We start from the raw sequence: 13,401 nt of genomic DNA on the forward strand, positions 1-13,401 counted from the left end.
TAAACTCGAAAATGGACCGGGGGCGGGAAAATGTCAGGTCAGAATTCATAGTTGAAACTACCCCGCAGAATCTGATCCCAGGTTTACCAAACCAAAGCCGAGCAAACCTTAGCACTTGGAGCAGAGACACCCCCTGGGTAGTTGATTGGCCTGTCGTTGTAACTCATCAGTTGTTGAAAGGATAACTGGATACTGCTCTTTTTTTTTTCCATTTGCAGATTCAGATATGGACTTCAGTGTTACTGTGATCAGAAATTGCTGTGCTGCTATTAATATATTGTTTAAAATGTATGTTTTATAACCTGCTTGTGTTGATAAGCAGGTGTCTCTGCTGTTGCAGAAGGAAAATAACTTTTCCTTAATGATTTTGCACTAGGCTGTTAATTCAGAGAGCACTTTAGGCTGTCAGAACTATTCTTATTTTTGATTTATGGAAATTTCATATTCCCTGTAAACTGGCAATCGTATAAAATGTCACTCAAAATACAGAATTTTTTTTCAAAGTATTGTTCTCATAAAACAATGCATTCAACTGGGGCTGTAATTTATTTTTATTTATATATTTTTGAGATGTGTCCTTTTCAAAGTTCCTGGATGTTTTGGTGGTAATGATTCAGACTAGCAGAAACTGTAATGACTAAAAAGGTTCACTCACTGCACCAAAATAGTTTATAGTCTCTGTGAAATCAAATTTCTTAGTACTTCCTTCTTCCAGAAGGAAAAGTACTTAGTGGGTTTGTATAGCAGTGGGTCAGACAGAATGTTCCAATTACTCCAATTCTTAGAACACAGAAGACAGACAGTTGGCTAAAGAAGCTCACTGAGTGACACGGAGAATTACATACAAGAGCATTGCAGAGGTCCTGACATTGCAAAGGGTGATATAAAGAAATAAGAGATCTGTGCTTTCTCAACCTACTCCTTTTTACTCAAATTCCTTTTCTTAGTTAATTTAGATATTGTCATTGGACAAATTGGAAGGAGAGAGCAGCTCCAAAACATAATCTCTATTAGAAATAGTAGGGGGGGTTAAACATTATTTTCATGGTTTTTCATATTTGATTTTCAGGAATTTCTCTAGTGACAGAAACATAGCCAGCATGTTAGTCTGTATTCTATCAAAACAAAAAAGCAGTTAAGTAGCACTTTAAAGAGTAACAAAATAATTTATTAGGTGATGAGCTCTCATGGGACAGACCCACTTCATCAGGAATTTCTCTGGATGACATGATTTTTATTTCCATTTGGAATCAAATTTTAATTACATTTTGATTATTGAAAATTAACATTTTTCCCCAGTTTTAGGCTATCCCTCTTCATACACACTTTCTTTTCCTTTTTTCTTGTTTGTGACTGAGTGAAATAAAACAAATGTCCAGGAATCATCCGATTCTACTGCCACCAACACTCCCTTTTTGCCCACTAACTAGTCAAAACTTCTCCATTTTTGGAAGAGTTACCCATTGTCAAAAAAGTAAAATTCTAAATTTACAAAAGTTATCACGTTGGAGAAGCTCTGAGAAGTTGAAAGCTGTGGGAGGAGAAGGAAAACAGGAAAAATAAAAATGTATGGGAGGGTAATCTTGGACATTATTCATGCTATTTTACTCAGTGCCTAAAACGTAGAGATAAGAGGGGACGGACAGACAAAATGTTCAAATTCTTTCAATATTTCAAAACTGATAGAAAATTTCAATGTTAAACGTTTCAAAATTCCAGGCGCCCCCCCCCCACCACCAAAACTGATGTTTCCCTATAGAAACATTTTTTTTTTTCCAATGAAAAAAAGTTTCAGCCAAAAATTCAGTAATACTCATTCAACTTCCTGTTCTCTTTGACGAAGCGGGGCCAAGGATTTTAAACCAACACCACCCATCTGAAAATTAACCATACATTGTATTTAAAATGCATGTACATCCACTTAGGACTAATTGTATATTAGTCCTGCTTTACGTGAGTTCAACATATGCATTAATTCTATTAACATGAATGTCGAAATCCTGGGTAGGAAGCGGACCGCTGGAGCCTTGGGTGGCATATGGCTTCCCCCTGGTTTCCCCCAGCTGGGAAGCTGCTCCTTTCACGGCTCACTGCTTCCTGGGGCTGAGGGGCTTCCCCCAACCCCCGCCTCCCTATTCTACCTCCTCTCCTCCTCCAAGCCCCTGGGGAGCCAGGAGCTGGTTGCAGTAGTGCCTGGTCAGTTTCTTGGCTCCCCGCAGCTCAACCAGGAAACTCGGGGGTTTTACCATAGGCTTGGAAAATCTGCTTTGTGGTAGAGGGCATGTAATGAATAGCTTAAGAAAAATTCCACTGTGGGAGACTTACTATCTGTTTATCCACAAGTGCCATAATAAGTATGAACCTTCATTGATTTATGCACTAAAATTCCATTGACTTTAACATAAGTTTCATATGTGTACTGATGATAGGCCTGTGCCACTACTGTTTTTTACTTTGCATTGCAAATAAGTGTGAATTGGAGTAATAATGGAATTGCACCTGACATCATCAGTCCATGAGGTTGGCAAGCTATCCATAATGTTATTGTGGAGATCTAACTTTCAGAGTGCTGTACCTCTACTGTACCTCCACACCTCCTGGGGAGCTTAGAGATGCCACCAAATTGCCAAGAGCAGAACAAACCATTTAAGCTACTTGTCTCTTAGGGTATGTCCTGACTTACCAGTCAGTGTTGATCTTCCAGGGTTCGATTTAGCGTGCTTGACAGTCGACCCTGGTACTCCTTGTGAGTAGTATGGGAGGTCAACAGGAAAGTTTCTCCCATTGAGCTGTCTCTATGTGGACAGCATGATAAATCAGTCTTAGATATGTTGATTCCAACGACATAATTGTCATAGCTGGAATTGCATATCTAAGATCCGCTTTAAGGTCTAGTGTAGACCTGCCTAAGTCAGGCTCATCCCTGGTTTAATTCCACTTATTTCTTTTCACTTGAAATTTGTGAAATCATAAGAGGTGATCCTTTCAATCTAAGAAGGTTGAAGGTTTAAACTATGCTAATTGGTGGTCATGGGAGTCTGAGTATGGTTGTCGCAAAGAAACAGTGAATGATATTAGAGTATGACAAGATGGCTGAAATGAAAACTTGCAAAGGCCTTGGTTTATGTGCACAGACATCTTTATGACTGATCTCATTTGATAAGGAAAGGAGGAAGAACAAAAATTTAAGGTGATCATAATTCAAACACAGCTGCTTGCTTGCTTTCACTTACCTCCTTGTCTTTTGACAAGTGGTGAATATTATGTGTATATGTAAAGCTATATTTTGTCTTAAATTAAGTAATGGCATGTTTTAAGATATTATTCTTTTTCTAAAGACTCTCTTCTCAATCTTTTTATCAACCAAAATGACCATTGATTGGGACATTCTTCTTAATAAAACACTTTGGCTACATCTACACTACAGAGATCTTTTGAAAGAACTTCTTTTAGAAGAGTGTCCACACAGCCCCCGCTCTTTCCAAAGAACAGGCCAGGCACTGAAAAATCAGGCTCCATGAGGACTGCTCTCTCAAAAAAAGGACTGTGGAGTGTCTACACACGTTTTCTTTCAGAAGAAGCTTTCAGGAGTGGGGTGCTTTTCCTGAAACAGAAAAGGAAGAGTGATTTTTTTGAAAGGAGCACCACACTCTTTTTCAATTTACTTTTGAAAGAACACTTTTTGCATCTAGATGCTCTGTGGGATCTTTGGAAAGAGCCCCCTTCTTTCGAAAAATCTTTCATAAGAACATGAGAATGGCCATTACTGGGTCAGACCAAAGGTCCATCTAGCCCAGCATCATGTCTGCTGACAGTGGCCAGTCCCAGGTGCCCCAGGGGGGTGGACCGAAGACAATGATCAAGCAACTTGTCTCCTGCCATCCATCTTCAGCCTCTGACAAACAAAGGCCAGGGATACCATTCCTAGCCCCTGGCTAATAGCCTTTTATGGACCTAACCTCTGAATTTATCTAGCTCTTCTTTGAACTCTTATAGTCACAGCCTCCTCTGGCAAGGAGTTCCAAAGGTTGACTGTGCGCGGTGTGAAAAGAAGGTGGGGAAGCTGCAGATGGAGGGCCAGCATTGGCAGTGAGGAATGGAGGACATTAACCTCGCCTGGCCTGGCAAAATCCCTTGTTCAGGACCACTAAGGTCCTGAGGGTGCCAGACAAGGTAGATGCAACTTGTATTGCGGAACAACACCTTCAGTCTATTATAATTGCTGCCATCTTTATATGAAGATCTACCATGATTTAGGCTGTGAGGTGTCCAAAAGTATTTGCGTATACACTGGCTCTTTGTCAACAGTAAAGGGAATTCTGTTTTAGAAAATATATGCAGGGAAAATGTCAAGAATTTCAAATAAAAATTAATTTAAACCTGCCACTTCCTAAATTCCAAAGTAATTAAAGTTCTTCTGTTCCAAACATAGAGATGATCCCCTCTTCCTTGTGTTTACAAATAACAAGCAGTCCTGTAGCACCTTAGATACTAACAAGTTTATTAGGTCATGAACTTTTGTGGATAAAACCCACTTCCTCAGAAGAACCCATGAAAGCTCATGACCTAAAAAAAATGGTTAGTCTCTAATGTGCTACAGGACTGCTTGTTATTTGATGCTACAAAGTAACATGGCTAGCTGGTAAGTAGAGAAAATGTCAAGAATTTCAAGTAAAAATTAATTTAAACCTACTGGTAAGCCAGCTGTGGCCTGACACCCAGGAATTCAAGAAAAGTAAAAATGTCTTACCCTGCTCACCTTTGCACTGACACTGCGCAAAAGTGGATATGGTAAGACATTTTTACACAGCCCAAGATTTTTTGCTCTGCTGGTAGCAGAAATCTTTCAAGGTTTGCTTGCTAAACATTTCGATTGTGTAACAAAATATTGAATAGTGACTCAAGGCAGTAGTCTCCCTCTTCCACGTTCCTTAAAATTGGCATAACATTTATTTTCATATTACACAATCAAGAGTTTCCTTAATGGTAGGGTGTCCATCCATCCCGTATTGGGCGAGACGGTCCTGTATTTGGGACGCCAAAAAGGTGTCCTGACTTATTTTTTAAAATGTCCTGTAATTGTCCTGTATTGGGCCCTCCCCCTGGCTGACCTCTTCCACCGGCAGCTGCGCCTGGTTATAGAGTCACTTCCCTGAGCCTTGAGGAAGTGGTGGGGAGCGTGGACAGGTGCCCTTTCCTGGGGATAGCCAGTGGCTGCCACTTTTCCAGGAATGGCTGGTGGCTGCTGTTTTCCCAGAGCGTGCTGGTGGCTGCCACCTCCTTCCCAGCTCCCCAGGGCTTGGTAGATCTGGGAGGAGCCACCCCTCCCCCAGTATCTCTGTCCCATATGTGGGATAGGGAGGTATGGTCACCCTACAGGGGGCATTGCCTACATTAGGTTAATAGAGGATGTAAATATGTATTATATTAAGCAATACCAAAAAGTTGAAGTCTAGGCTGTCTGGGCATCTTTACAAGAAATGACTCTTCTAGTGTGATCTAACAAAAGATTTGTCAACAGATGTTGCAATCAGATCTGTTGGACCAGTGCATTCTCTGATTCTCCCCAGTGCAGATAGCAAGCCAAAAGTATTGCAGCTGGTTCAACCTGGTTCTCTCACTTTGTCCCTTTGTGAGCTGCCTCACATTTGCAAATGTCTTCAAAGTCCCTGCTTTCAGCAATAGTACCTGGAAAAGGGTGCCTGGTTTGCAAAATGTCCCACACTACGCTGGTACAATCACAGTTGTCAGTTAAGCTGTGTGTGCACATACCAAAGTGGATTGTCAAGAATGATGTTGCTGCGTGGACACATCACATTTTTGCAAGGCCCAGGAATACATGTAACCTTTCATAACCTTTTGATTTCATAGGTATGCAACATTTGTTCACGCAATCTTTTCAGAAACTATTTGCAAGGGTGACTGTTTGCTATTGCTTGAGGCTTTTGTTCTTTAGCAGTTATTTTCCCAACTCTTCTGTCTGCAAGTAGTACAGGTTGTACTTACTCAGACGTGCCACCCTTCACAAGGCATCTAAAACACTGTACACAGCTGCAAAAATAAGTTAGAAGGAATGGGAGCCAAATGATTGAGAAGAGGAAAGAGGGAAGAAAAATGAAGACAGCCAATCTGACAAACAGCAGAAAAGGAGCAAAATCCAAATCCAGACAGGAAAAGGTGATAAAGGGACAGGGCTGCCTAAGGAGGCTTCATACCAAGCTTTGAAAACTATAGACGTTTGCTGATGAAAGCAGGAAAGAGGGATCATAGAATTTATATGTTGCTCCTCTGTCCATGTAAGACAGAGCTTTAAGGTGGATGGAAAACAAGGACAGTCCAGAGGATCAACGGTATCCTGAGGAAATGGTTAGATGGTGCCTCAGGCCTCAGTTCAAATAGTTGTACTAGATGACCAAATTTCAAGTTCACTTTACTAGTCTGACCAGGTTTCCATCTAAGTGCTGGTACCAATCATTTTTTAAGATTCTGGGAAGAAGAATGATCAGTTTGTAGGCTCTTTTCAGAAGAGTCTTGGTAATATTTTCAATGTTGTGATTACTTCTTACAGAAGTTATGGCAAAACAGGGTCTTTGCCCCTCAATTTACATTTGGAGCATAGGCTTTTGTGGGCAAGGACCCACTTTGTCAGATGCATGACGTGTCCATGTCATGCTTATGCTCCAATAAATCTGTTAGCCTCTAAGGTGCTACAAGACTTCTAATTGTTTTTGCAGATACGGACTAGCATGGCTATCCTTCCTATACTTGTCAATTTACCTTGACTTCAAAGTATCCTGAAGCTAAGCACGTTTTGTGGGTGCAATGTGACTGTCATGCAGGACCTAGTGAGAGAGAAAATGGATTATTTCCTCAGGGCTCTGTCAAGGACAAAGAAAATAAGGGGAAAGAAAGGATTATTGTACTTTATTTTAGAAGGTCTAAGTTACTGATTTACGAGCATGCAATTTTAACTTTCTTAAAATAGTATTTTATCAAAATATGAAAGTCCACATTATTTGCGAGCAAAAATGCAGATAAAATGAATGTACTGGAAGATCAGTTCTGGACTATATCCAGTGTGTCTTTGATCCTGCTCACGTGTTCTGTTTGTTTTGGCAGGCAACGTGCTTGAACTAGTTCTCTTTTTTTGATAATTCCCACTTGTTCTCCCTCCTCCTCCCATCCTGCAACTTTATACTTTGTGGTAGAGAGCCAAGAAACCCCATTGAAGCCTTTCCACATCAGTAGGGAGCCCACAGTTTGATTTTGTTTATTCATCTGCATTCCAGAAGCAGCAGGTAGCAAAAGCGGCATGGGCCTGATTTTTTTTTTTTCTCCCCCTCAGTTCCACCAGCACAGAAACAAGAGTAACTCACCTCAAGTCAACTATCGGAGGGGTAGCCATGTTAGTCTGGATCTGTAACAGCAACGAAGGGTCCTGTGGCACCTTATAGACTAACAGAAAAGTTTTGAGCATGAGCTTTCCTGAGTACAGACTCACTTCATCAGATGCATCTGATGAAGTGAGTCTGTGCTCACGAAAGCTCATGCTTAAAACTTTTCTGTTAGTCTATAAGGTGCCACAGGACCCTTCGTTGCTGTCTCAAGTCAACTGTTACCCTGGTGGAGAGGAAAAGAGAATAAAGCCCACAGTGTTCACATTGCTGAAGAGGTTGTTTTAACTCTGTGTATGGTTCAAAGTGACTAGTTTTGAACAAGCTGTGGGAGTAGTTATCTGGATACAAGAGTATAGCCAGATAGCTGGTTCATGGGTATGTCTTGCAATGTCCTACTGGTAGACATTCCAAGTATTCTACCACCTCATAGTTCTGTAGCCTCTGTAGAGACAAAAATAATTTAAGGCGCTCATCGTTCAGACACATTTGCTCGCTTGCTTTCACTATGTTCCTTGTCTTTTGACAAGCAGCGAATGCTATGTATGCACCTAGAGTGATATGAGCATCTCAGGCACTTTTAGGATACCCGTCATTATACTATTACTGAATGTTGAGCACAGATTTTTCCTACTGGCATAGCCCCACATTGAGGGAGCCTGCTCAGAGTCAAAGCAGGGACCTGTGCTCTCTGGGGCACAGGGGATTTGAAAATGTGAGTTTAGGTCACAGAGCAAGTCATTGGTCTAGTTGTAATAGACCACCTGCCTCTCAGTCCTCTGCTTTGACTAGGCCTGTCTAATTCAGCATGCAGTTCATTGAATTACATTTGTTCTTCATACTTTTAAATGCTGAACAGTTTCACAACTCTGAAAGTGCAGAGGAAATTACTTAATTTTTAGCTGGGTGTTGTGTATTTATGGCCGTGTCTACACTAGCCCCAAACTTCGAAATGGCCATGCAAATGGCCATTTCGAAGTTTACTACTGAAGCGCTGAAATGCATATTCATTGCTTCATTAGCTTGCGGGCGGCTGCGGCACTTCAAAATTGACGCGCCTCGCCGCCGCACGTCTCGTCCTGACGGGGCTCCTTTTCGAAAGGACCCCGCCTACTTTGAAGTCCCCTTATTCCCATGAGCTGATGGGAATAAGGGGACTTCGAAGTAGGTGGGGTCCTTTCGAAAAGGAGCCCCATCGGGGCACGGCAGCGAGGCGCATCAATTTCGAAGTGCCGCGGCCGCCCGCATGCTAATGAAGCGCTGAATATGCATTTCAGCGCTTCATTAGTAAACTTCGAAATGGCCATTTGCGTGGCCATTTCGAAGTTTGGGGCTAGTGTAGACGTAGCCTATGAGTGTAGTGTGAGGCAGTAAGATTTGCAGCTTTCTCAGTACTGTGTAATGATTAAGTTAATATTAAGCTCACCTGATAAGGCCTGTATTTCATTTATTTGAAGACCCTTCAGGTAGCTTTGGTGTTCTCCTAATAAAAGCAGAGATGTGAAGAATGGAATACCTGTGTGTTGGCTGTACAGGCTGCTGAACCTCTCTAATCCTACACTCTCTTGTCTGCAACATCATAATCTGGCATGATTTCACTTAGCCGGCTGACCTGTTAGCATGGATGTAGGCAACTTTCCCATGGCCCCATAAAGTTTATTTACAGCCATCAGTCCTGGCTCTGTGTTCTGTGCTGGAAGGGACCATAGGATGTCATCTAGTCCAGCTCCCTGCCTAAAGCAGAATCAACCCTAAATAAATCATCCCAGCCAAGACTTGGTCAAACTGAGACTTAAAGACCCCTATGGATGGAGATTCAACCACCTTTCTAGGTAAAGCATTGCAGTGCTTCATCACTCTGCTAGTGAAATAGTTTTTCCTAATATCCAATATACACCTCTCCCTTTATAACTTCAGATCATTGCTCCTTGTTGTGCCAACCATCACTACTGAGAATAGCCTCTCTCCATCCTCTTTGGAGCCCCACTTCAGGAAGCTGAAGGCTGCTATCAAATTGCCCCTCATTCTTCCTTTCTGCAAACTCAGTAAGACCAAGTCCCTCAGTCTCTCCTCATAGCTCATGTGCTCCAGACCCTTAATCATTTTCATTGCCCTCTGCCGGACTCGCTCCAATGCATCTGCATCCATTCTATACTGGGGCGGGGGGGGTGGCAGATCTGGATGCAATACCCCAGATGAGGCCCCACCAGTGCCACCTAGAGGGGAATAATAACTTCTGCTGGAAATACTTCTCCTAATGCACCCCAATATGCCATTAGCCTTCTAGGCTACAAGGGCACACTGTTGACTCATATCCAGCCTCTCATCCACCAGAACCCCCAACTCCTTTTCTGCTACATTTCTACTTAGTTTTGTTCTCTTCTCTGTGGGTTTTATATTAGAATGTAAGAATCCAGTTCAGTCACATATACATCTCCCAGTTATAGGTGAATTAAAAGATAACTGTATAATGTATAAATGAGGAGGGCAGGAACTGTTTTTATAATTGTGTGCTAATAAAAATAACTGAACACACTGTAATTTTATTTGTGACAAAGCCATGCATATTTTGAAATAGTAAAATTATTAAATGAGACTATCGATAAATATTGCATATATACACATTGGGTTGCTTTTTAGACTGCATTATTCCTTTGTTTTCCAAAATGCACAAAGGTAATTGATTAAAGTACACATGACAAAATACTTGAAGAAAGAAGCATTCAAAATGAAAGTACCATTCAATATACGTGTCAGATAAAATTACTCAATCTCTTTATCAAGTTGCTGGAAAAGAATTTAGTTTAAATGTATTCAGTCAGTTTGTCTAACTTGCATACCTGAAGATATCTCTTTTCCTTCGATTAAATTATTCAGACCTCAGACATTTCATCACAAACCAAGCAGCTCACTACAAAGAGCAGTCAGGGATTACTTCTGCTTGTGAGCATATGTAGGAATCTGTCCAAGTATTGTGACAAGGCAGGATTTATTTGCAGGGAAGGGGCATTCTGTTTGATTCCGCAGGGCATGGAGAGGGTCGGGGAGGGAGACTAGCATTGCCAACCAAGACAGATGAATTCCTCAACAAAAATGTGAGTGAGACAGGTTGTGCCCAGGCACTGCACAGATGTGCAAGGAGGTACCTCCACACAGAAGCCAGGCATAATCAGAGCCTCTTGCAACCTCGTAGGAGTCTTGTAGTTGTTGCTGTGCACTTTGGAATATGCTAATAAGGCACTTTCAGGAATATGCAGCTCCTCTTCAGCGTAATGGCAGCTGTGCAGGCTTCAAAACTGCCGGTTTCAAAATGCAAGCTGCCTGTGTAGCTCGGGGCCTTTCAAAACGGCGCCCTGACTTTGAAAGCCCCTTATTCCCAGTTGGTTTTGGGAAGAAGGGGCTTTCGAAATTGGGGTCATTTTGAAAGGCCTCTGGCGACACAGGCGGCGTGCATTTTGAAACTGGCAGTTTCAAACCCCGAGCGGCTGCCCTTATGCTAATGAGATGCTGCATATTCCTGGAGTGCCTCATTAGCATATTCCAAAGTGCCATATTATCATAGCCCCTCTGAAAGGAGTGGTAAGTGTGGCCTCAGCCCATGTATTGTGAACTAATAGTAATGAATCTTAATCTAAAAAGCAGACTTTATTTGGTAATTTGAACCAGGCAATTTAAACAAGCCACTTAATGTAATGAAAGAAGAGAATAGACCTTGTGAACGGGGATAGAATATACATTTCCATTTCAAGTACATGAACCACCATTTTCATGGGTCAGGATATGTGCAGCTGTGAGTGTCTAATGTCCTCGGGGGCAGAGTGCTGGGGGATAGCAGTGACCCTGATGCCATGAGGAAAGTTGAGGTGTTGTATCAGGAGGTCCTGATACTGAGTTCTCCATGGACTGCAGGTGGAGGCATGCATGGCACTCCTGAAACTGTGAGTCTACCAGAGTCTGTGTCCTCTCTGTTTGCTGCCTGAGAAGCCCCATTATGTCCTGCTGCACCTCACAGGAATTTCCTGCTTGAACACCTGGCTTGTCCCCTCTCTGCTCTTTCCTTCCCCCTGCTGTCTGCAGGGGTCATCCTCCAGACGTTGGGGATTCTTCAGTGATGCCGTACAGGCATCAGTCATCCCAAGTCCTCTTTTCTCTGCTCTCCTGGCTCAGTCATTCTGTGGGTACAGAGGGAGAGACCCTGAAGGCTATAGTGGCATTGGATGCAGGTACTTTATAAATACGATTGTCAGTGTATTCATGAGAGAAATCTTGTTTTTAGGATAACTCCCCTTGGCACCCCAAAAGACATTGGCATTGTATTCTCACTTTTCCATGGGACTGACACTACACCATGCCAGTCATAGCACCAGCGATGGGGAGTACGACCCTGGGAATCAGGTGAGGTTGGAGATATGAGGATGAAATAGCTCACAGGTCTGAGTACATTGCTGTAGCACAAGGGAACTGAACATTGACACTGTTTTCCATGAACTGTGTTGATTTTAGCTGCTGTCTCTCTTCTGTGGCTAACACAGCAAGAATGCAGCTGCTGCTGCTGCTGTCCTAATGTCACCTGGGCCCATATACTGCTAGTGTGCATACTGCAGTGGTGCTTCCTGAAGTACTTGCTGAGTGGCATGAGGAAGTGTCCTAGTGCAGAGGAAGAAATAAGGCAGCCTTCCCCAGAGATCATCAGCATTGAACCTCCATGAAAGTTTTATCAGGATCTCCAGGGAGGATTCACAGGACATCCTGGTGCACAATAAAGTACTCCACTTGCCCCTCTCTGCTGCACTCTAAAGGGGAATTAAAAATAGATAGCAACTTTACCTCTCTTGGTTGTTTTCACTCTCTCCTACCACAGGCAAAATGGAAAAGCAGTCCTGTAGCACTCTAAAGACTAGCAAATAACTTAATAAACACTTGCAGTAAGTAACTTTCTTCCCCCCCCCCCCCCCCGCCTTTGCCACACCACCAGCAGATTTGTCAGTTTTTTGGTCTTTGTTTTCTACCTTTCTGTTTATATAATCATCAGCCCAGTTCATTATTTCCAGTTCTGAAGAAGTGAGTATACCCCATGAAAACTCATCAGCTAATAAATTATTTTGTTAGCCTTTAAAAGTGCTACTTGTCTGCTTTTTTTGTTTTGTGAAGATACAGACTAACGCAGCTGCCTGTCTCTGACTTGCACAGGGGAAAAATAGTAAATCAACAGGTGTGTCCTGCTACTTTGGGGGGCGTGGGGATCCTCCCATGTAATTGCAAATCAAACTACTTACTCCCAGGGGCTCCTTTCCCAACATCAGCTGTGCTGATGCTCAATAATCAGGACTGGCTGGATTGTGGTGGAGTCAAAAACACAGAACCATTTGGTTGAGGGAACAACAAGGGTCATCTAGTCTTACTCACTGCCAAGATACAGAATTTGTTGTGTCTCAACCATCAAAGACAGATGGCTATCCAGCCTCCTTTTGAAAATCTCCAGTGAAGAAGCTTCCACAACTTCCCAGGGCAGTCTTTGATTTTTCCTGCTGTTCTTACATGCCCTGGCTCACAGTGCAGCAGCATCCCCTGGTTTCCCTTCCCTCTTCCTTTTCCACCTACTCTTCTTCCTCCCAGTTTGTGTGTCAGGCTTCTTCAACCTATCCAAGGTGCTCAGGGAGGTGGGGGTGCACACCAAGGGCGAATGGCATGCAGTTTTTCATAGAAGCAACAGGTCTCCAACTTCATGTTAGATTGTTGACCTCCCTTTCCTTCTGGTCTGTCTGCTGCAGCTCCTTAGCTTTCACAAAACACCACTGCATGTTCTTCTTGTATCCTTTCTCTCACATCCCCCATGCAACCTGCTCATAGCTGCCTATGTTTGTATGGCCAGATCAGTGCTGTTCCTTCACCGCAGATCCAGGTAATCCAATGCCTCCTGTGCACTTCTGGCAGAAGTGTATTTACTGCCTATCACCAGTTTGGTTAGCTAGACAGTTATGTGCAACAGTGGAGGGCTGCTCAGTGT

General features: G+C 42.7%; 1 protein-coding gene across 1 annotated transcript in view; it reads left to right on the plus strand.

Moving 5' to 3' along the window:
• Positions 1-13,401, plus strand: part of STEAP4 (STEAP4 metalloreductase) — a 38,088-nt gene that overhangs the window by 576 nt on the left and 24,111 nt on the right. The window lies entirely within an intron of this gene.

Source organism: Carettochelys insculpta, chromosome 2 (assembly GCF_033958435.1).
Source record: "Carettochelys insculpta isolate YL-2023 chromosome 2, ASM3395843v1, whole genome shotgun sequence".
Classification (NCBI taxonomy): Eukaryota; Metazoa; Chordata; order Testudines; family Carettochelyidae; genus Carettochelys; species Carettochelys insculpta.